Source organism: Melopsittacus undulatus, chromosome 6 (assembly GCF_012275295.1).
Source record: "Melopsittacus undulatus isolate bMelUnd1 chromosome 6, bMelUnd1.mat.Z, whole genome shotgun sequence".
In the NCBI taxonomy this organism is placed as follows: Eukaryota; Metazoa; Chordata; class Aves; order Psittaciformes; family Psittaculidae; genus Melopsittacus; species Melopsittacus undulatus.
This window is the reverse complement of record NC_047532.1, coordinates 34,962,082-34,986,641: the sequence shown is the minus strand read 5'-3', so window position 1 is coordinate 34,986,641 and position 24,560 is coordinate 34,962,082.

Sequence of the window (24,560 nt, the reverse complement as noted above, 5' to 3'; positions counted from 1 at the left end):
TGGGCTCACCCATAGTGCAATGGGCATGGGAGCAGGAGTGCAGCTCTCCACTGGGTCCTGAGCTCTGTGGTGGGGTGTCTGAGATGGTTTCTAATTAGCCTCAGGCAGGTGTGTTTGTCTCCCTGGTAATTTGCTTAAAGTTGGCCTGGGTTGTTTTTCGGAAGGAACTTGCTGCAGGGACTGCAGCTGGGCTAGTCCAGAACTTGTTTTAGGCTTTTCTCTGTGTGTTAATTTGGGAGGGCAGTTGGGAAGCTGAGGGTCAGACAAGTTCAGCTCTGCTCCAGTCCCTACTGGGACCAGCCAGCAGCACACACATCCCTACACTGCAGGGAACTGTCTCCTACGGACTGACAGGTTTGAAGTCAGCTGGAGTTCTGTGTGTGCATGCAGGAGGCTCTTCTAGCCTTGAGCTTTGAGACATGGAGGCTGAAAATCTGTTGCAAGGAGCTCTCCTCATTGTGCTGTCAGGTTCATGTTCCCACTTGCAGGACATGGTGCATTACAAAGCATTGCCCTTCCCAGGAGGGATCATCTGCCAGGAGAGGCATTTCTGGAAGGAGCTAAACCCAACAGACTCATTTGCACATGTGCTTCTTCCTCTGGGACAGTATGAGAGAGGAAGCACACAGCAGGTCTGACTCACAGGCACCAACAACATGTCTGAGGGTTTGGTTCCACAGACCACCAAAGGGCGGTCACTATGGCTGCCACGAGAGCTGGGGTTTGCTCCTGTGGTGCTGCTGGGATAAGGCATGCAGCACCCATATGGGGCTGTTCAAACCCACACAGAGCCTGGGATAGAAGACTCCAAATATCACATTGAGCACAGCTCTCAGCTCACTCAGAAGCTGCTTCCACACAAGCACTGCAGCCTCCAACTGATAAAAACTCATCATCACATGCATCTTCTACTCACTCTTTTAGCTTAGCTAAACATAGCTTTGCACTTGTTCAGCAGGCAAAGCCTATGCTGAACCTGTCAGATGGACCAGCATCTTCCTGTAGGTCAGGGGATGCACAAATTGAGACTTACAGTGAGGGCTGCTTCCTCATGGGATGTTTAGCTCCTTGAAACAACAGCTTTTGCTTAGTTTTTCTCCATTTCCAGGTAGAATTTGGAGTCTCTTCTTCCTCTTTCTCTCCATGCTTGTTCTGCCTGCACATGAGACGGCAAGTACTCCAAATATATGACAGACTGGTAGATAACTCTCTTTGAAATTGATGGATATTTTGCTTTGTGACAGACTTCATGACTAGATCCCCAGATTTTTCACTGTAGCATGTTTTCTCTTTCTCCCCCAACACTGGGTAGCTCCAGAGTAAGGAAGAAGGTAAGAGGAGAAAACATCAATTTAATGACTGCAATGACAAACCTCATTAGAGCAAGTTTGTGAGGGGAAAAGGTCTTGCAATCTTCACTGTCCCAACAGACATGATGTCATTGCATCTTAAAAGGTGTTTCAGTTGGAAAATCTTTTCAGCAGCATTTTAAGAGGCTATTTAAATGATTAATAAGGTTAGTGAATGTGATTTATTATCTCAAAACAAAAATGTACAGAAGGCATAAAATGTATTTGAAAGGGATTACTGTGTTTATTAATGCTACAGGTGTTATATCGCCATATGTTATCTAAATAAATATGCTTAACTGTAAGAGAAAAATGTAGCATCTGGTCAAATGTTACACATCTGTATGTGTAACATACATATATGTATGTATTTGTAACATGCATATATGCCCTGACAATTTGTGCTGAAAGAAAAAGTAGCTGGGCAGAGTATTATTTGGGCCTCATGTCATAAAATAACACAAACATGAGATTTCACCTGTTTTCCCTGCTCACTAGAGATATGCCTACAGTATATGTGATGTATATTCTGATCAGGTGCATCCATTACAGCTATTTAATGGTGTTTATTATTGCACATCTGAGAATATTTACCTAATGGATGGTATCTAAATTTCCTCCAAATGGGGCTTGTTGGAGATAAACTGTTATTCTCTGTTCCATAGGCATAGCACGGGACAGCTGCTGGGGTTGAGAACACATGACTGATACCAAAATCACAGTTGGCTTTTCAGCCTTTCAGTTGTTTTTCTTTGAAATTTCTCTTTCCCACATCTGGTATCTACCTGAAGGCAGAGCTGGAGTTCTGGCAAAATCCTTCTCAGCCAAAGTCTTTTTTTTTTTTGTCTTAAAAGTTCAAAGAAAGACTGAGACTGCCTTTATTTACAGTGGAAGTTTTCATTATGGTGAAGTTTTCAGTGGCAAAATGGATTTGCTCAAACAGACCTTATTTTGTAATCTCCAAATCACAGGGAATTAGTTTATATTGTTAGAAATTAGGAGGCTTGGGACATTGACTCCTTACTCTCTCTTTTTATTAACTCTCTGAAGGTTACAAATACCCATGCAGATATTCCTGTGCTCCATACAAACACTGTCTGGTCCCTGGCACTGGCCTGAGGGGTTCTGTAGTGCCACGGTCCTTGACTGTTGATGGCTAAGGAGTGCCCAAGCTGGGCTGTGGCATCCTAAACCACAGGCTGACTTCAGAAATTTTAGACTTGACTTCCCCAAGACTCCCTTTCCTCCTCTGTGAAACAGGGATAAGTATTTCCCTGATCTGAAGGCACTGAGATTAAATGTCTAGGTGAGAAGTCCCTTTTCCTCCCCAGGACTTACTCTATTTGTGCTCTTTCAGAGAACACCAGAATGCCTCCTGCCTTTCTTGCTTCTCCATCTTGGGTGCCCTGGGAAGGACCGCTCCTAGCCCCGCTCTCAGCTCAGAGCACATCACTGCTAAGCATCTCCATGGCATCTGTCAGCGCACAGTAACTCTTAAAACTGACAGCTGCCATAGAGGCAGACCTCTAAAGGAGATTGGACATCTTTATCTGGAAGTGCTCATTTTCAGCTTGCATCCCTTGGGCACAAGTACTGAGCAGAGAGTCGCCTGTGTTGGAGTAGGCTGTGTTCCCCTCCTGCTGCCCTGTAGGTGCTCTACTCCACACTAAGGGCCCTGCTCATGTTGCTGACATTGCAATTTTGGCATCTCCTGGCATTTACAACTTTTATAAAAATAAGCCAAATGGAAATTGCATTCTGCCTCCTCTGAGGTTTCCAGGGAGCAGATCTAATTATCTTTCTTTAATAGCACTAATTGGCAAACTTACAGTCCTGGCTGTTCAGCCCACTCCTCCACACTCCCTTTATCCCTTGCACTGCCTTGGCCTCTTGGGCTGGATGGGACTTAAGCACGGTCTGATGGTTTGTGAAACCACTTTGACTTCTTGCCCTCAATTCGCTTGTGCTACCTGAGCTCCCCGACCTGTTGACAGAAGAGCTTTCCTTTGTCTTTGCAAATTGACACAGCTGCACACTTCGCAAATAGACTCAGATGTTGAGCTTTAGGCTGAATGGCTCCTCCAGATTAGTGCAGGGGAGAATTAGCTTTAAAAACTGCTAAGCTGGAGCCAGCAGCAGGAGAATGGAGTGAAGCTTTTTATCAGGATTCACTGCCACAGAAAGGGGCTCCCTTGCTCTGGTAGTGATATTTACTCCCCTTTGGGGAGGACATTCCTGGAGCCGATAGCTCATCATGACCCTGTACTGTGGACTGGAGTCAATTAGCCTACTGTATAATGGGGAGATTCACCTGGAGATTACATGGGGTGATCTCTCACCACACACGCTGTTTGCTGAGGGCTTTGGGGCTCTTGGCAAGCACAAAAGTACAAATGCAAGCAGCAGAAAATCTGGCATGGGGGGATTGCTGCCACAGTGCTCGGCAGAGCTGCAGCCAGGGGCTGAGGTTGAGCCCTGCCAGGGTCCTGCTCTCCTGGCATCCCACTCCCCCATCCTCACCACATACGTGGATATGGGGCATGTAAGTCCCTCCAATGTTCTTTTGCAAATGGCTTGGAAAGTTGGCTACAGAGAGGAATTTCTCAAAGCTGGAGCAACCGAATAGAAATGAAAGGTGATGATCAACTTTGCTTTGCAGTAAAGCCAGGCTGTGATCAGGGAGGAAGTGTCTGTCTCAGGCCAGGCAGAGGAAGTCATCTGCCTGCTGTTGCTTTGTCTGGAGGCAAGGGGACAAGATTGGCATTGGAGGCAAATAAGACTGAACAACTTGTTAATGATTTTACAGCAGGTTAAAGTGAATGCCTCAAATAAAACTGGAGACCTCCTATGGGAGGTCCTAATATGGGAGACCTCCTATAACTCTATATGGCTGTAAATATGTATTAACTACTATCAGCAATTACAGCTCAGTCTGGGAACAGTTAAAGTGGATAACACAAAAAGGATTATCCTTAGAAAATGAGTGTGCAGATGAAAGGTATTTCATTCACATTAGCTAATGAGCAGAGATAGAGGTGCAGAAATGGCATCCCCCTCTGCTTTACAGTGCTCATAAAGGAGATAGGGAGCAGGTTGTGTGTCCCAGGCCAAGCAAGGGCTACATGTGTGCCCAGCAAGCTGAATGGGTGGCACTTACAGGAGGGTGGAAAGGAAGATCCTGGACAAAGTGAACCACCTGCCCCTCCAAAGAGATGTGTGTCCACTTGAGTTACACCCTCATGCTCAGTTACTTCATCCTCAGCCAGCTCTTACAGGGGACACAGGACCAGCTCCCGTCACCCACCCATTCTGCTCCTGGGTGTTATTTTCCTCGTTTCTCCCAGGGCCTATGTGCTTGTATAGCCTGCAGCTGCAGGAGCTGGTTGGACTTGTCCATTACAGGTTTGCATTTTGCCCAGAAATGCCTAAGCTGGACCCAGGAAAAGCAAGAAAAGCATCTTCCCTTGCACTGAGCATCTGTCTCTCCTTGGACTGATGATTTGTCTCTTTTTCCTGGCTTGTTGCAGTGGTTTCTAACCCTATCCTTTAAAGACAAATGCCTGACTTCCTGTTAAATGTGCCCTGATTCCCTTTTCTGGCTCTGAGTCTTGTTAAAGCATTTTCTATTGAATTCAATATTTCTTCTGTTTCTTCTTCCTACTGTGACTTTTAGATGTATAACCAAATGCTTATTTTTTAGGTTGTACAAAATCAGTTGGGCTGTGCCAATCTCACTCCAGAATGCTCATTTCTGCCTTCACATACTTTTTGTGACTCTCGGTACTCACCAGGGTTTCAGCACATTGCAGTGTGAGCACCAGAAGATGATAAATACTTTGTTGTGACAGCTCTCTCCTATCTGTCCAAGGACCTTCTTGGTGTTTAGCCACAGCAGCAGCACCCTGATGGAGCCAAATCCTTCCAAGGGCAAGAATGGCCACAGTCCTCACCCTGAGCCCTCCATCACCTGCTTGTCCCCTCTTCCTGCCTCAGCTCCCCATCTGTCATTAACATGTCTTAAATATTCATTCCTCACTCTCTCTGGCATGCTTGAAAGCTGAATTTTCAACTAAATATTAACTATTGTTTAAAGGCCCATCATAAGTAAAAAAAAAAAAGCATTGCAATATTTTGCCCTCAGCATCTGTTTCTGGTGAGCTGATTCTCTCACTAAACCAAGTAGGAGTTGTGGTCGATGATGCACAGAGCATCTCCCAGGCACATCCCCTGGTGTCTGCCTGGCTGCCTATGGCACATGTGAACTCCTGCTCCATAACCCATGCCTGGGTTTCAGGCCTCCTGAGGGCAGGGTTGCTAGGGCCTCTGGGGCACCCTTAGGCTGAGCCTGAAACTGCTCCTGCTCTTTTGAAGATGCAAAGTGCCCTTACAATACCCTGCCTTTGAGACTGGGGAACAGAGCTGAAAACCTGGTGAGCTAAAGCTGCTTTGTGATTGCCAGTGCTTTTGTCATGCACCGGGGCTGCCAATACAATTGCAGTATCCCTTGTCAAGTGCCTAGCCCAACCTGCCCATCTGGGCCCAGAAGGCTGAAAAGCTGCCTGGGAAAGCACAGGAAAGTGGAGGACAAGGCTAACAGACCATTCTGCAGCCCTGGAAAATTCAAAACTTAAAACCAGGCAGGTTTCAAGAATGGGGGAAGGAAAAGGGATGTCTGGAAGTTCCTGGGTTATCCTGACTTTCTAAACTTGGGCACAGGCAGCCTTTTCAGGCTGGCTGCTTAAGTGTAGGTGCTGCTGCCCCAGGCTCTGCCTTTTCCAAGGTCCCTACCCCCAGCCCACTGTGCTGTGAGCACCAGGGCCCACCTGAGCACCCAGAGATTTTCATCCTGATCAAGTGACCTTACCAGCACCTGTAAGGCATAGACAGGAACTGGAAAGCTTGGCCTCTCCAGTGGAAGCAGATGTTTTACTGCCCTACAAAACACATTTATCACTACGGAATATGACTTCCTCACCTACCTGGTTTTGCTTCCTAACCTACATCTTCCACTCCAGCTCAGTTAACTTCTGTTCAGCACTGCTTTACTGGAATTACCTCTGCAAATGATACCTCTTCCGAAGTGCTCTGCCATCATATCTGGTAAAAACCTGTCAGAGGAGAAACCCAGATCTAGACTCTGGAATGACATTTGGTGCAGTAGCAACGTTTGAACACAATGGCATTTCCTTCTGAGGAAAAAAAAAAAGGACCCTTCAACTTGTTTTCTCTCCCCCACTCCCTCCTCCTGGAGGAGATATTCGCCAAGAGCCACAGATGGGATCGTTTACAGTTTCCTTTTGAGCTGCCTTGGCCCTTTCAGGTTGTTTATTCAAGCTGGGCTCTCAAACAGGGGAGGGTTGGACAAGGAAGGCCTCCTTCCATATTCCAATTTGGATTGGGGTTGCTGAAGTTCCCCATCTGACAGAAGATGATTGATGAGAACGATGCTGGCTGTAAACCTTGGGAGGGTTTGGAGACCAGCAGCTCTGCTCTTTGCAAGGCCTTAAATCCTGGTTGTTGGATCAACGCGGGGAATGCCATCCTGGGGTAATTACAAACTGACAACAGGAAAAGCCACTGGAAAAGGCAGGCACTCCAGCATTGTGGTAGGACAGCTGAAGGGGTGGCTGGGGATTTTCTGGAGGGCTTTGCTTGTGGAAACATGCACACTTGGTCCCAAGCTAAGGTCAAAATATGTTTACAGAAAGCAGGGTCTAGAGACGATGGGGAGATCTGCAGCAGAAAGCCTGGAAAGCTGCTGGCAGGGCTGAGAATTGCCTCAGAGGGGAGGTTGCAAAACCTTCGGACTTCCCTGGTGGCAGTGGGCTAAATACACACTTGTTAAGAGCATTGGAACCAGCTGGCAACAGTGCTGGTCCACCCTGATGGCCGCAGTTTTCCCCAGCCTCCTCTCCGGAGAGCAGCTCTCATTGCACAAGTACCAGCCTCAGTTTCTCTAAAGCAAGGCTTGGATGGAAAGGCCTCCAGGAGAGGACAAGATCCCTGTTTGACTCATGGGCGAGGCAGCAAGGATGGGAAGCACAGGGGACTGCCATTGCATGTGAGTTGGAACAGTGGCCCTGCTCCAGGGCTCTTCAGGGCATGGTTATAGGGAAGCTAAACTACCCTGGTTTCCCCTTCCCAGAGGATGGCTGGCAAGGACTGGTGCTACTTTTCATTGCTTTGGCTGAACAGGCCTGTCCTGGTGTTAGACTTGCTGATCTACAGGGTGTGTGGCCTGGGTTAGGTCACCAAGAGCTTTATTCAAAGCTGTAAGCACCCTGAAGCCTCTAGACTGGAAATTTAACAAAACCAGAAGAGCTGGGCTAGAAGAAAGCAGACGGTGGTAAAGCAAGGCCCTAAACTAGATGTACTTAGAGTAGCTCCTCCAGTTAGACTGGATGACCCCGTGGGGCTGGGATGAGAAGGAGGGGATTTCCCCTCCCTGTGCCTGTGCTGCTGGTTTAAATCCAATCACAACTGAGCAGTAAATAGGAGTTACCATCCGGCAGCTGTGGGGTGACCTGCATGCAGTGAGTCAGTGAGCTCTGGCCACGCAGCCCTGCAGACATCTGCCACAGAGGAAGCCTGGGCTGGAAAGCGTATTTTCTTTGGGAATGTGCTCTCATCTGGGTAAGCCCTGCAGTGCTCCCTGTGCACTAGTACTGCAGTGGAATCCTGGGACACAGCACTCCAGCACCCCAGTGCTGCAGCTGCATTCCAGCATACAGTGATGCTGCACACTAGTGCTGAAGACACATCTCAAAATGCATCCCTCCTTGCACACCAGCACTGCAGCAGCATCCCAGGATGCAGCTCCACTACCCAGCACAACAGCAAGTGTCTGCATGTTGTGGCTCAACAGTCAGGATATGCAGGCCCACCAGCAGAGCAGCATCAGCGAAAACTAGATGTAACTAGAGTAGCTGTGATTAAAGGGAAGCCAATGCCTTCTAACACTGCTGAGCTATCTGTAACCAGCTAAATAGAGTCATGGTGCTGCAGTTGGTCAGGCTGAGCCTGCAGCAGCTTGGGCACATGCGTATCTGCCTTAGTGACATGGTGTTACTCACAAGGGAACAAGGCAAATGTTTGAATACAGGGAGGATGCTAAATATCTGACAGCCCTCCAGTGTCTCACAGAGCTGACAAACAGAGAGGGTTTTGAGCAGACATTTGAAGGGCAGAGCAGGTTTTTTACAAGGAACTTCCTCTCCTGGGCAGATGGGACAAAAGGGGATAAAGCCAAGCAAAACCACATGGCTGCTTATTTATCACTTATATTCAGGCGAGCTGAGGCATACACGCCTCCCACTGTGCAGGGGCTGCACAAACACATGAGGAGACTCAGGTCCTGCCTCAGAATTTCCAGTCTAACAAAAAAACCTCAAACTTGAAGGAGTAGCAGCTCTGAAATCTCTCTGTAGATCTCCATCTGGTAAAAGAAGTGCAGACAGGGGCATGTTCTCTCCACATCAGCTGCACAGCGAGAGCGGCTTAGATGAACTCTCCTGGCTGGTAATAAAATGATTTTACATATGTAGGAAGCAGGATGTGCAAAGCCCAGGAGTCTGATCTTGTTTCTGAGATCAAACAGAGTCTTATTGTACAGGGGTGTGGAGCTGATGTAACTGTCTAGTGTGCCGGACACAATCGCCGTGGTTACGCAGCTGGACCGGAATAAAGCAAGTCTGTATCTGAACTCATTAATTTTTACAACCAACTGAACCGCTCTGCCTTTTTCTTTTGCCGTTTTGGTGGCAGAAGACCATCACACAGCATCAGAGGGGCTCCCCCAGCCATCGGCCCCTCGCCTGCAGTGCCGCAGGACAGGGCTGGCATGGTGGGGAGCAGCCAGACCCATGTGGAACCCCTGGCTCAGCCGCCCACTGTGTCCCTGGGGATGCTCAGGCAGCTGCATGGGTCTGTTGCTGAGACAGGCCAGGAGCTGGGGGGATTAGGGATGAAAACCCAGGCTTAACGTGAGCAGAGCTGCTGCTCTGTCAGCTACAGGTTATGTCAATGTTTCCATTAGAAACCCCCTTGTGCAAGGTTTATAGCTTGGCTGTGAAAGTGCCCTCAAGGCTGGGCTCTGGCAAGCCAGGGAAACCCGCGGATTTCTGCTGAAATATTCAGCACAGCTGCTCCTATGCTTGCACATTGCTTTTCACCACATGCAAATCAAGGGGGGTTACTCGGCAAGCAGGGCTCGGCACGCTGAACTGGAAGCACCAGGAACCCTGTGTGAATGGTCCCTGTCTGCCTGCAGCCACAGTGCTGTGTCCCCAGGGCAGGGCGGGCAGGGTTGCCTGGGCAGCTCTTGCACCGTGGGATCCCACGCTCCCAGGCAATGCTGCAATGCAAACAGAGAGGTGAATTTACCAAGAGGCAAGCCAGGGGTGCAGCATCAGAGCCCAGGGCCAAAGCCACTGGTGAGCTGTGGCAGGATGAGGGTGTGGGACTGGGACTGCTGGTCACTTCTGGCCATTGGACCAGGACCAGGAAGCCACCTCATGCTCTTCTGCAATAACGATCCCTGTGTTCCATGGTGGCCCTCCCCAGGAGCCCGGTTGAGCATTCTGGTCCAAGCTGATACACTGCCATGGCCCAGGGTTGGCACCAGCCCAGCACTTGGCAGGAGGATTTTATGCAGCAGCCAGAGCCCAGTAAGAGGCTCTCCTTGTCGGCAGCATGCTGAGCCTGGATCTGACCCTGCCCTGGCTGCTTGCTTCCCGTGGGGGTGCTGCCTGGCCATGGGACAAATGTGCATCCAGGCCTCCTCCCTTCAATCCAGCCCTTCCCACTTCTGGGAAGCTGCTCGTGACACATATACATTTGCCTATTTTAAAGTGCTGCCAAGAGCACTTGCGGGATGAGATTTCGCTGTGAGCATGATGTCCCAGGACAGGCAAGACTGCTTTCTTCCCTTGCTCTTCCTCCTGGAAGGCTGGAAAATTGGAGAGAGACAGATGCCAACAAGTCTTCTGGGCATGATGCTGGGCTCCCCAGTGGCACAGCCATCAGCACTGGCATGAGTGGTGGTCCACTTGCCCAAAGTGACCCCAGCTCTTGCAAATAAGGGATGGGTCTATAAGTAGACCCAGAAAGTCAGGGAACCCCGAGGGGGTGTCATGGCCCCAGACTGCATGTTGGAAGGATGCTGGAGGGATGCTGCTTCCCTGGAAGGTGCCCAGGGAGATTATGAGGGGATTATGTGGCAAATCTGGTAATACTAGCATCATCCATAAGTGTCCAGTAAGGGACTTGGCAGCCCCCCACCAGCAGTGGGAGGATGAGAGCCCAGAGCAGAGCCTGGCTCCAGGGGTAAAAGCTGCAGCACCAGCCTTGGGGCATAAGATGAAGTATAAAATACTAAGGAATAAGTTTCTGCTTTTTACCCCCATTAAATCAAAGCATCACCGTTTAGATTTATAAGCCATACTGAAGTATATAATGCATTTTAGCATACAGTCTCAGGCTATGACACATTCCCAGACAAGCAGGAGCAGTGCAGCTTGGGCAGGTACTGAGGGGGAGAGGGCACAAAGTAGCTTCAAGTCCCAGTGTGATCATGGGAACCCTGAGCACTCACTGGACTGGGCTCTTCGCAGGCAGGCTTTCTGCTGCCCTGCCATGTCCATGCCTCTCCAAACTGCAGGCTCCACTCACCTGATAACCAATAGAGAGAGACAAAAAATGAGGGGAGAATTAAAAACCCAACTGCTTGCCATTTTGCTGCTGCCTTTCCAGTACGCTTGAGCTACCATGGTTAGTTTTCCACTGTTCTCCTTGACCCCTGCAGCTTTCCCTTATGAGTTAGTGTCCTGGAATGTCTCTTTACGAGGTGCCTAGAGAAGTAAAGCTGACCTGATGCCAGTGCCCCCACACTGAGGACTTTATTAGGTTTTTTATTTTCTGTCTGGGTGCTCTCACTTGCCTCAAAATTTCCACAGCTGCTAGGATTTACTAATGAGGGAGGTTCATTTGTGTCCTGCCTCCCCTTCCCCTGCTTGGTGAGTTGGTGGTGGTGCTCTGCCAGTTACTATTTTTAATGCCTTTTGGGATGGTTTAGAAGATCTAAAGATTTTGCTTGTGCAAATTTTGGAATATTTTGCTTGTGCAGAATCTGCAAAGATCTCCTGAAAACCAAAGTAAGTGCTAAAAGAAATGTGGGGGCCGCAGACAGGAGCAACTGATGGAAACACAGGACATGGCAAGGGGAGTCCAACCAGTAAATAGCATTGGAACTAGGAAAGCCAAAACTAGCTGCATTGCTGCTGCTGGGATGCAAATCCCAAGAATTAAGAGGTAAAAATCATTTTGATTCCCAAAAATGCGTAAATGCTTAAATATTGGAGTGGGGGGAGCCTCCTTGTCTCCCACACTGGAAAAGCCCCACGGTACTGAGCTGTAGGCTGAGGAGAAGGCTGAGGGGTAATGAAGGACATGTGGAGATGTGCTGCATGGGCAGGAGTGAGGCTGAGCAAGGCTGAAGGAGCAGAGAAGCCCTGCAGTATAAACATGCGGAGGGCCAAAAGGGTACAGGGAGGGGGAAGAAGGGACAGACTTTGAAGTCAAGAGGAAGAATGGCCAAATATTTATTTGTCCATAAAGTAAGTCTCCATAGCAATGAAATGGTTCGCAATACATTTCCCAAACAAGCCCAGCCATGCAGCACGCAGGCAGAGCTGCAGGAGGGGATGTGAAACCTGCCTGGGCACTGCATTACTGGGGATGGCTGGTCTGGCATGAAGGTCACCAGCAGAGGTACAGGAAGGGGACACCCCTTGAGGGGCACCATGGAGATCCAAACAATGCCATGGGAGGTGGCAGTGGGGTTATTACTGTGCCAGGGGGGAGGTGGAAGGAGTAGGTGGAGTTTCTCTGTGTCAGGACATCTCAGGGTCAGGCAAGTGTGAGATGCACAAGCCCAACCAGGGTTAGGCAGGCAAGGACATAGGATGTGCTGCCTCAAAAGGCTGGGAAGACAAAGGGGCTGTGTGATGGGATGAAAGGCTGGCTGCTGCCAAGGAGCTGGAGATGCTGCCCAGGCTGGCAGCATCCTCGGTTGAGCAGCACAGACCCCATCACACCTAGTACCTGACTCTGGGGTTACAGGGCACCTTGAATTCATTACTGAGCAAGCAGCATCTCCTGGGTGGGTGCCAGCAACAGCACCACATCCATGCTTTACAGCTGAGGTAAGTCCTGCATGGACCACACAGGCAGCAGATTGCCTCTCCCAGAAAGCATAGGGAGTTCCCCAGGCCATCCACCCCAGATCACAGGAGACAGTCAGAAGGGGCCTGATCCTGAGCTCTGAGATCTGTAGGGAGCCCTTCCCCAGCCACCTTTGCCTGCTGCTCCACCATGTGAACTCGGCTGCTGCCTGACCCCAACATATCTCAGCAGCAGCGTCGAGCACCACTCCCAGAGCTTGTGCTTAGACAAATGTCACTGCTAATAACTTGGCTCCAATACACAGGGACATAAATTCTATTATTTTGATGTCAGCTGCACAATTTGTTCCTGTAACAAGGTGTTTTAACCTCGCTTCATATTCATTGTTCTGCCCGCTTTGATTTTACTGTAAATGACTGAATTCGCTTTTGATGTGGTGCCAGTGACCCATAAATCTTGACACTCTGTAAGAAAGGAAAGAGCCCTCCCCACTGTTTGGTTTGCAGAGAGTGATGGCGGGGGGGGGGGGGGATGACAACTGCCGCGGCACCTGGATGGTCCATGCAGGGATCCTGTGGAACTCGAAGCAAGGTTCAGCTCTGAGAATTCACCTGTTTTTTAAAGGGAAACAGAATGTAAGAGGGGAGAAGGTGGTTGGTATGAGGAGTTGCATCTCTTTTAAAACCATGAGCTGTGAGCCAGCCTCATTCAGAGATTCACTGCTCCTTTGAGGACCCAGCCGGCACTTACAGCTTGCAAGAAAACCCCAGACCAAGCGTGATTTGTGTGGTTTGAGGTTTCATCCCAAGCTGCTTTTAAGTGTTTCAGTTCCCAGCACCTCTTCCAGAGTGTGCTGGAGGTGAAAAAGTGCAATAAAACCACCCCCAACAAAACCCACACTTAACTGAACATTTCCAAGCCCAGCAGCACTTGGGGGATGAAACCTTCCATTATTGCCATTGCCCAAATTCCTTCTAACCCGAGCGGCAGTTGGATCAGACTCCTGCTTTCCAGCCAGTAATGCTGCCTTCGTTTTCTCCTCATCTGCCTGAGTGTTTCTGCCCAGGCTGCCTGGTAATGCAGCCAGATGAATTCTGGGGGTACTACTTGCAAGACACGCTGTTCCCTAGAGCCGCCTGCCCTGGAAGTGTAATTCCCCCACCTGAGCCTGGCAGGGATTGAGGTGCTGGCCCCAGCACTCACACTGGGATGAGGGTCAGGCTCATGACCAGCAGGAAGCTGTGGCCCTGCCACCAACAAACAATAGTTGGAAAGGGGCTGTAGGCTTGGCCAGCCTCCTGGGATAGGGATAGGGATGGGGATGGGGATGGCTGCCTGGTGATGAGGGCAGAAACTATGCTGCCTCTCTAAGGCACAGACCTGGTCCTGCCCAGCTGCATCCCTGGTGCTGCCACACACACGCACGGGCTCCTTCAAAGGGAAAGGATCCTTCCCCAGGTTATGACAGAGGAGTGTGGGAGCACAGGGAGTTGGGGTGATGCCTGGTGTCAAGTGCACAGTGCCTGCTGTGCATGGCGCATGGTGCATGTTGCACAGGGCATAGTGCAGTGCACATTGCAGGGTGTGCACAGTGTGCTGCACGGTGAGCAGTGTGCAGTGCAGGTGTGCACAGCGGGTGTGTGGTGCATGGTGCGCAGTGCAGCGTGTGCACAGCGAGTGCTCGGTGCGCGGTGCGCCGCATGCGAGGAGCAGCGCAGGTTGTGTGGTGTGCAGCGCACAGTGCGCTGACCTCTTGTTGCCTCTGGCCCTGAGCGAGGGCCAGGAAGGGAAGTGCTGCCGGTCCCGCTGCTTTCATCGGAGATCTGGAGCACCGAAGCCTGCCCAGATCCTAATCAGTGTGGGAAAGCAACGGCAGGGCCTGCTCTCGCCCTGGCCTGCTGGAGATGCCTTTTATTTTCGTAAGCTTTATCACAGCCCGCAGCCCCTGATAAACCGCCCTCAATAAACGGAAGGGAGCGTGGCGGACGGCCAGGGCCGCTCGCAGGCGCACGCGCTCGCTGCCGCCCCGCTCCCCGGGGGGACTGCGCATCACACGCCAACATTTAAAGCCTTCCTTTTATTCCTCCGCCGCCTCCCAGCACGGGGAAAGCCACATGGCCCCGCCATGGGGGACCGGCCAGCGCCTGCCGGCGAATTCCTGCCCAGCCCCAGCCTCCCCCTTGACCCCGGCCTGTCGCCAAGCCGGGGTCCTGCTCCCAGCGCTCCGCATGAGCTCTCTCGGGGCCGTGGTAGCTCAGGATGTGGCCAGCCCCCACCTCGGGGCTGGGGGAGGGCAGTTTTGGGATGGCTGCATCCTCTCCAAGTGTCAAGAAGGGGGTCACATCCCACGGGAGGGCTCAGGCAGCGGCTTCTGAGGTCTCAGTGCTTCTCCCCAGGGCTTCTCTCCTGTTGAGTTTGAGGATTGCTGGGGTTTGCTGCAAATTGCCAGTTTGGGCTGTTTCTTTTCCTCTCTTTCTTTATTTTTCCTTTGCTAAAATTTTGGGCTTTGTTTAGGAAGGTTTACATTCTTGATGGAGCATGGAAAAATAGGATCCAGTGGGATGTTTTCACACTGGCTCCGCAGACTGAGAATGATGAAAGTTAACCCTTTTCCATTCCTGTTTGGAGTTGCTGTGGGTGAAAGGCATCCCTGCCCAGGCTGGCTGCTGCCCCACAACTCCTGCCAGTTTCCAGCTGTGTGGTGCTGAGCTTTCCTGTGGCCTTATCTCCCCTTCAGCATCTTCCTTCCATTACAGGCAGGGGCTGGGGACAGGAGAGTTTGCTTGTGTTTCATTTTGCACTGTGACTTACAGTAGCCGATTTTAATTCGTACCTTACCCCAGCCTTTGCAGAAAGCAGCTTGCTGCAGCTGGGTACCAGGTTTTTGCTTCTACACATGTATTCCCTTGCTGCAGTGGGACAAGCTGCCTGAGACCATTGGAGGAGGATTTTGGTTGTTGCTGACTTATACCTAACCTGCCTTCACTGCCATTTGTAAGGAAGGCCACCCAGCTGGTGCTGACAGCTTCTGCTGCTAAATCGACTCGACTTGATACAGAAATGGTGCATACCACAGCACTGTGAATTAAAGGTATATAAATTGCATGCCACATCACATGTTCCAGAGCTTTGGCTGAGTGCGGCTGGTCCGGTTCACTCCAGCCAGGATGCAGTGGGAGCCCATGGGTGGCTGTCATCTGCATTTGCCTGCGCTCCGTGGGCTCTGGAGGGCTTCACAGAAGCCTCTCCTGTCTGCATTTGAACAGTCAGCAGCATCTCTTGGAACTCCCTCTGTAGCTCCAGTGCTGCAGTGGAAGTGACAGCAGGCAGCAGCCTGGGGGACATCTTCCCCTGCCAGCATCCCTTCTCACAGGAGTACATCACAGCATGCTCCCTCCCTTCTTCAGCTTCCTCCTGGCTTTTCATCCCATTTCTCCAGTTTGCCACAATCCTTTCCTGTCCGAGGCCCCAGCCTTGCATGGCATGCAAATGTAATAAATGCGCTCTCTGTTTCTCCATGCTGGCCGTTAATGGGAGCACTCAATAGCAATTTCCAGCCCCACAGTGAGCCATTGAGAGCTGCTCTCACAACACTGTCCCCCTGCTCCCTCCACAACCACCCTGCAGCACCCATCCTGGCCCCAGTGCCCCACCACCCTGCGGGCAGGGCAGGCAGAGCACCCTGCACCTGCCTGCAGCTCCCGTCCCACAGCCACTGCTACTCCTAGGTCTGCAGGCTTGTTATACCCCGCTGCTGACAGAAAGCAAATTGGGCTAACATAGTTCGTTCTTGACAAAGCTATGTCAGGTATTACTCATCTCTGTGCTAACTTCCAAATGCTCACAAAGCTCCCTTGGATTATTCAAGCCAGCACTTTTCTGGGATGGGAAATGTGATGGCTGGGCTGTAGCCCCCCTCTCCTCCTTTGTCCCTTGGTAAGATGGGTACTGCTGGTCTTGGGGTACCAAGACAGCATCTTAGTGGTGCTCTCACAAGTACTGCTGATGGCTCTGAGATTCCAGCAGGGAGTTTGATCCTAGTTTGCTGCTAAGATGGATCAGGCCCAGCCTGTCTGGAAACATGAAACACACCATGTAACGTTCCGTAGCAAAAGACTGAGGGGTTGTTTCTCCTACTTCCATGATACTTTTGCCTCCAACAGAGGCATGTTATGGAAGGAGCAAACCCTTCAACTGTTACAAATGAGAAGTACTTTATTTTCTAGGCTCACTAGAAGAAAATTTCGCAAAGAAAAACACACTGACTTTCTGCAACTGTTCCCACTCTTGGAAGAACATCCCTTTCTGTCAACAGGAACACTTTCCTGTTGGATGTTCCAGTTACGCTCCATATAATCTTTCAGGCAAGAATCTTTAGATGTTCTGTTCCTCCTTGTGTAATATCTTGGCTCCAGGTCCTGGCTCTGCTGAAAGCAAAGGAGTCTGAGGGCTTTTGGGGCCTTGAAGGATGGGGCCCATGGGACAGCAGTGGAAGCCGCACAGAATTAAGGCTAAATTTATGGGACTCCTTAGGAGGGACATTGAAAAGCTACTGGCTTCTCACCTAGGAGTCCTCCAGGGCAGCTGGGCAGCATGGCGTCCTGATCCACCTTGCAGTGACCCTGCATGCCAAGCTTGTGTCCACAACATGAGCCACCTCCACTTCCTCACCCTTGATTCCAAGGGACTTGGGCTCCTTCTGGAGGTGTCCATTGGCAAGACAGGCTGCGACCCTTCTCCAATGCCTGCTTGTCCGAGAGCCTCCAGGGATGTTCCAACGGGATGTGGCATTAGTCACATGACCAAGGAGCGTCCTTGAACTTTCTTCCCTGGGGTTTTGTTCTTTCAGGTGCTGGCAATGAGAAAACCCTCTCCGTGTCCTTCCCCCACCCCAAAGCGTCCTTTACAAAAATAAAGTGCCCAGAATAGCCCTAGACAGTGCTTGACATTTGCCAGACAGCTGCTGTCGAGAGCGCTACAAAGGTTATGGATTGCTCCCTGCCTCGTTCCTCCTCCCACCATACCACTGCCTGTGTGAACCCTGGAGCAGGGCCAGGTTCCATGGGAGTCCCGTGGTTTGGAAAAGGCAGACTTAATTTGAGAGGGAGCTGGGATGCAGGGGGATGTTTGTGTATTGCTGCCTTCTGTCCTGGCTGGACAGTTTGGAGCAGAGATGGGGTGACTTCTGCAAGGGGATCTGAAAACCCTTGTGTGAGCTCTACTCATGCCTGAACTGGCAGGATGCTGCCAAGAAGCCTGGTGTCCATAGTGCAGAGTTGTCCCCATCCGTGAGGTGCTGGGCACCTGTGCTTGGCCTTCCAGGTGTCTGGAAATAGAGAGGGGCTGTTCCATACTGTCCTACCTGCAGGGTCATAGCCAGACCTAATAGGTTGCCAACAAATTCACAGTCAGCCCAGGAGGCTGGGAAGCCAGCTGTGCCTGGGAAAGTCATGACTTGAAGGAACACTTGGGAGTCAAAGCAAAGGGACAGAGCTTAGTGAAGAGAAGGTTGAGAGGCAATTTAAGCACCTGCAAGAGTCAGGGGAGACCTTCCTTCTGAGGTGGCTCTGGCCCTGTGCAAACTGGAGGGTTTATCATCTTCCTTGTGAGCATCCAAGGGGAGTTGCAGCTGGGGTCAGGGCACTATCTGTGGCCAAGAGAGGATATGAAATTGCACTGGAAGTCTGCTTCCCATGGAGCTTGGCTGGTGCATCTTGTAATAGGACAATGTCTCACCACAGAGTGGGAGAAGCCTCTGTTTTGTGGGGCTGCTATTTTATACAGTGAACAGGAAGTTGCAATATGAGCCTGAAAAGTGAAAGATGGAAGCATGAAATTTTAAGTTAACTACACAGAGAAATACTTGTAATCCATGATCTTAACAAAAATGAGAAGCCAGCAGCAGCAAGCAATGACCCATTTTTTTTTTATTGAGTAACCAAATAAAGTTATACATGTATTTTAAGCAAGAGTCAACCGTCTTTAAATAGAAATGGAAACAAAGCATGCAGGAAGGAAGGATGTTTATCACTTAGGACAGAAGAGTGTCTTCGAAATGTTAAATGCAGTAAAAATTTGTCTTACACTATACAAATTAGGAATAGAGGCCTCAAATAGTAGCTAAGTCCCAGCAACATCACCAGACTCGTGCTGTCTTGAACTGGAGGCAAGGAGTCAACCAGCAGTCAGGGAAAAGTGCAGGATCACAGTCAGCTCCGTCCATGCCTTTACTAGCTTTGGGTGATATCAAATAGTGGGAGGTCTCCAGGTGTGGGTTTGTTTTCCCTTACCACAAATGTGGGGTTCTTTCCTGCATGGCGCAGGGTTCCTGCTCCGAGGGCAGCCCTTGGGGCCCTGCTGTGGGTCAGAGGAGATCAGAGAAGTCACAGGAGCTGGTGGGTCTATCAGAGATATGCAGCCCAGAGGCGCCCCACAGACAACCGGGGTTGGCTTTTTTTGGCTTTTCCCTCACACTTTTATGTTGACGTAAATGAAGGTTTCCAGGGAAGTGCTGGTACCGGCTGGAGACGGTGTTGCCAGTTTTCTGCAGGATCTGTCTTGTTTCCTGGGACTCTTCAGATCTCTGAAAAAAGTAACTCCTGAGACGTTTTTCCGTGCCTGTTTCTCCAGCGTGCACACTGGTTTGTCCTTGCAGTTTCACCACCCAGCAACTTTGATGTCTACAAGTCTGCCACGCTCACCTCTGAAGCATTTCCCATCACATGTCTGACTGTTTATACCTTCAAGGCACGCAGCCACCCTTTTCTGTTTAAGGACTGACTTGACCACATCAGTAGAGTGAGAATTTCTAAAAATAGATGAACTGGCAAACTTCACAATCTGGAAAATGACATGCTTTTGAAATCTCTGGAAAAGAATGGATTTCTTAAAGTATAGTTTACAAATACTGATTTCATTATTTATGGTAGCTGTAAAGCGCGGTGCGTTCAGAAAGCACTGTCCCGCTGAAGAAGTGTGTTACTCATTACCACAGCTTTAGCATTCCAGCATGTTCCTCAACTGAAATTTAGCCAAGAGAACAAGCTGGGGGCATACACAGGGGCAGCTTGGGGAAAGCTGCTTCTTATTTCATGTTGGAAAAAGGCAATGAATAGGAGAAGGGGAGAGTCAAGGGGACTGTCAGAGCCTCTGCTAGAGTATCTTTCAGCACCAGAACAAGAGGGCAGTGCAAAAAACCCTTGAGAGTAGCAAATTCAGAGTGGGAAAAAGAAGGAAATTGATTTTCATGGCATGAACACTCAGCCCAAGACACCTGGTGGGCTGAGGATGGAGCTGTGGGAGCAGTGGGACACTTCTCTGGCTAAGGTGCTGGGGCTTGAAGGCACAAAACCCATGACTTTTGGAAAGAAAGACCAATGTGTAAAGTACGCAGAGGATTTCAGATGAGTGGTTCTCCTCCATGCTTGCACTCAGTGTCTTCTCCTCCCATCCCTCCCTGGTGCTTTGCTGTTCTTTGTTCAATATTCTGCTCAAGTCAGCGACCCCTGACATTTCCTAACATGCTGTTCTAGACTGAGACTACCTCTCTTCCAGGTCTTTTGAAAAGCTTCCATTTTGCTCGATAATCTTTTTTGGGATCCCAGCATTTAAATTTCTCTGGAATCACTGTTTTTCCTCTGTCACTGTGTTGTCCCTCATGCACTCCACTTTTGTCATTCTTAAAGCCACTGGTAGCCAAGGGAACATGCTCCTTTTAATGCCAGCTGTCCTGGTCTTATTGTTTCTTTTAAAAGCTTTACTGCATCATTGCTCTCTGCCCCTCTCACTATTTCCACCAGTGTATTTGTAGACACGGGTAAGTATTGCAAGACCGCCTGCACCTGTTCCTCCAAGTTCTCCTTCTCCTCTGCATCTTGCCTTTCTGTGGAACCCTCTTGCAGGAATTCCTCTCCCAGGCTTGTGTTTCACCCTCAAGCTGTACCTTTGGAGCTCTGAGACCATGCTCTGAAGTCTTGGCACTGCCGAAGCGAGAGGTTTCTCAGGAATGTTCTCTTTGGATTTGGGGTCTGCTTCAACTGTTACAGCCATGTATAGATGTGTAAGTGTGTACATATATATATATATACACACTGGGGAAATTTCTGACACACAGCCACAATGGCAAGCAATTGGAGGAGAACATCTTGGCACTGAGGGTGGTATCCACAGTCCTTCTGCCAGTGCTGGTCTTCTGCAGGACTCCTGCTCCAGCTGTCGCTCCTGAGCACCTGCACAGTCCCTTGCTTCGACAACACTGCATCAGTTTGGTACCAAGGGGATGCTGCACCTCCTAAGTCCTTGTTCAGACACTGTGTCAGGGCCATTTGCATAGTGGTGGCTGGAACTGGGATTTTCAGGACTTCTCCTGCTCCTCCTTCAGTTCACTGGGAGGTGCATGAACACATCCTCTGTGCCCTGCTGTACAGCTGAGAGGAGGCTGTTCTTCTCATGTGTTGAGAAAATCCCTATTAGAACATACTCCCCCTAAAACCTTTTGGGCTGTGTCCTCAGCTGCTGCCTCCCATGGTCAGCGTAACTGGGCACATCTGCCCTTTTACTGAGCTAATCACACAATGGGGCACAGTGTTGGGAGCTGCCAGGGGGGTAAGCAGCACTCCTGAAGTAAGGAGTTAATGCCACACTATAACAATTTGCTCTCTAATGTATTTATAAGTTTTACATCTATCTGACATTTTATGGCCAGGCAACACCACAAGAGACAACTGCTTCCATTGCTCACTGCCATGAACTTTCACAGCTTTTTTGCCTTCCTATGCCATGTTTGCTGGGACAGGGTGCTGGCCCTGATGGCACAAGCTAGGATGGCCCAGGACCTGAGCAAACAAATTCCCACTACACAGAGATGGACCTCCCCTCAGCCAGACCCTGAGTGAAGGACAGTTGCTTTCCAGAATGGATTTTCTGGCAGTTGCATCCCCTTAAAGGTGTCAATAAATCCCATCCCAGAGTGGCCCCCTGAGGTTACATGGAAAAAGCAAAATAAAAATGGTTTTGGGGGGAACAAAAGCACCTTCTTGGTCCACTTGTGAAGAGAGACAACAAGGTTTGCAATTTCCCAGAGAAGAGGAATGTGCACATCTCCCTGAAGCAGGAGCCACATGCAGCACCCTGCTGCCTGCCTGACCCTCGCATGTGGCCCTGTGGCCATCCCAGTTTCAGTGTCAGCCACCAAGTTGGCATCCGCATCCCGTGCCTCAGCTGACACAGGGACAGCAAGGACTTTGCACCATCTGGGCATGGGGAAAGCGTGACCAAGGGACAAATGTCACCTGTATGCTGATGGCACCAGACCCGGAGCACGCAGATGGCTCCTCTGTCAGCCCTGGTGTGGATGTGGAGGGAGGTAAGAGGACACCAACCCACCAGCAACAGCTCCTGGCACCAGGCCCATCTTCTTTCTCCTCCTGACTGAAATTTTCCAGCCTGCAGGTCCTGTTGCTGCTATGGCTGGGGGCAGATGTCACACTGCAATTGCACCCTGCAGAGCACTGGACTAGGAGCATTCTGGCTCAGCTTCTAGGCAGCATGACCCCAAAACCAGACCTGTCTGCATCCTGGGGACAGCCTTACCACTGCACATTCCAAGCCTACAGAAGGTTTTACAGGGGCAGCTTCATGACAGTGACTCCTTGGGCTCAGAAAAGCTGGGCTCCAGCCACTCTCAGTCCTGCTCAGATGCTTGTGGCCAGATGGGGTATAGACTGTGTTACCCAAGCATCCACCTCCTCTTTCTCCTGAGGCCTCCCGCCTCACTGCTGCCTTACACACTCCATCCTCATTTTTGGATGCTTCAGAGACACTGGTTCCCTCTGTCTGGATTTGATCAGTGCCAATGTTTGAGCTGATATCCAGCCTTTCCCTCCAGTTTGCCATCACAGTGACACATGGAAACTGTCTCACAGCTGGAGCAGTTTGCAGCCCTTCAGAATTACAGTCCACTGGTGCCCACATAAGGTCCAGGGTTGTGCAAGGGGTTGTGACACACACAGAAGGACATCCTTGATCATGAAGCTTCCCCCCATCTTTTGAGGCCATCCTGATGTTTGGAATCTGATACGCAAATGTGCATTACAAGATGACACATATGCACATATGCATCTTCTCCCTTTGCTCTGAGAAATGACTTTACATTTAAGTTGTTTCTCACTAGCTGCAAAGCTGCTGCTGTTCCTATTCCCCCATCACTGCACCACTCTGCACCTGAGTACCAGGAAAGACAGCTTATAAACTAAAAGGGGCTTCCCAAAGCTTGCCTTGCAGAGCCCATTGCTCATCACCAGCTGCAGACAAGCTGTGTGTGTAAAGGGAGTGAGCCAAAGAGCAGCTGGAGCCACATGCTGGGGATTAAGGGAGCTCAGGCAAGGGAGGTGCCAGGGCCTGTGCTTTGGTGGGGCAGCCAAACCCACCACGAAACCCTCTCACCAAAGCCCCTGGTGTCAGTGTTGCTGTGCCAGAAGCTCTGCAGCTTCTGCTGCTCTGGCAGAGATGAGGCAAGGGCAGCCACCAGCAAGCCCAGGGTGCCCCATCACCCCACTCTCCTGGGCCACACAGCTACCAGCTCAGAGACAGGGATCAGCAGGTCTGGGCGGTCTGTGCACTCCTCTGAGAGTACGGGCTTTGGCCAGGCGGAGGTAACTCCCTGCAGCTTTTGGGAGCAGGGCCTGGAGCCAACAGGGAAAAAGAGGGGGCAATAACTTTTCTCTTTGGAGGAGAGCTGCTGATGGGTGATTAATGGCCATGGCCAGACCACTGTGCTTGTGCCATCTGATAAGAGGCCTCCTGAGAAAACAGACCTGTTGCTGGGGAATTCATCATGCCTCACTCAGCAGCCATCAGATAAGAGTGGGGCTGGATACATCCCATTCATCCTCTTCATTCCCTCTTCTCCACCCTTTCCTTTCACCTTGTTTGTCAGAGCATTTCATTCTCAGAAGTGAACTCTAAAAGCACAGGGATGCTGTGTCATGTGCAGGCAGAAAGATGCAAGGACCCGCGTTTAGGGTTTAGGGGCAGGGGCTTCCAGTCCTGTGTTTTTTATTAGTGTCCTTGTAGGGTTTTGTCCCCTTTTTTCTCTCTTTCCATGAAAATCATGCAGTTTAAAACCAAGGAGTCACACTTACAGGGAGAGGGCACCTTTGTGGTGGCAATGTCTGAACAGACATAACACACCTTTTGTGGGTGAAGTGCTGTTGGGTGACAGTAAGAACTGGTTGTGTGCCAAACTCGGCCCATCCCATACGCTCTCAGCCAAAACCCAAACCTGATACACTTCAGTACTACATTTTTGTAGTACTACACACTTAAGTACTATTTTTTCACCTAATCTGAGGGTTTTTGGGAGGCTGGTTCTGTGGACCCCCCAGCTCACTCCCCATAGGCACAAGGTCTCTGCCATGGGGCTGCAGGCTGTGCATGCTCATGTGTAAATGCAAGCCAGACCTCCATGATGGGGGTGGATGTAATCCCAGACCGACAGTGCTAGAAAACCTGCTTCTACCAGCAGGGCCCGGGAGGGGTGCCCAGGGGCCATAAATGTCCCTGTGAGTGTTTCAGGGTACCCAGCGGGTGGCCTGTGAGCTGCTGCTGGGCTGAGGCTCTGCTGTGCACACAGGATAATGCTGCAGGCTTCACCAGCCTTTCAGCCCCCTCTCTCTTCCACCGCAGAGCTTGGGCATCCTGCCCTGCCTATGCTGGGATGGGGCAGACTGCCCAGCCCCACACCCAACCATTGCTGGCCAGGCTGCCAAAAAGATCCAGATTTCCAGCAAAGCTAGTCCTATAGATGTACACACACACATATATACATATATATGCGTGTATGCATGTCTAGCTGGGACATGGCAGGGGTGTTGAGGGGATATGGAATCAGGGATCTCCAGCAACCCAGGGGTCACGTTTTCCTCCCCTGCAGGATGGGGAATGGGGAATGGGCCCCAGCCAAGGCAGGGACCGCCCAGGATGCGCCACCACAGACCATGCACCAGCCCCATGCCGGGACACTTCCCACCA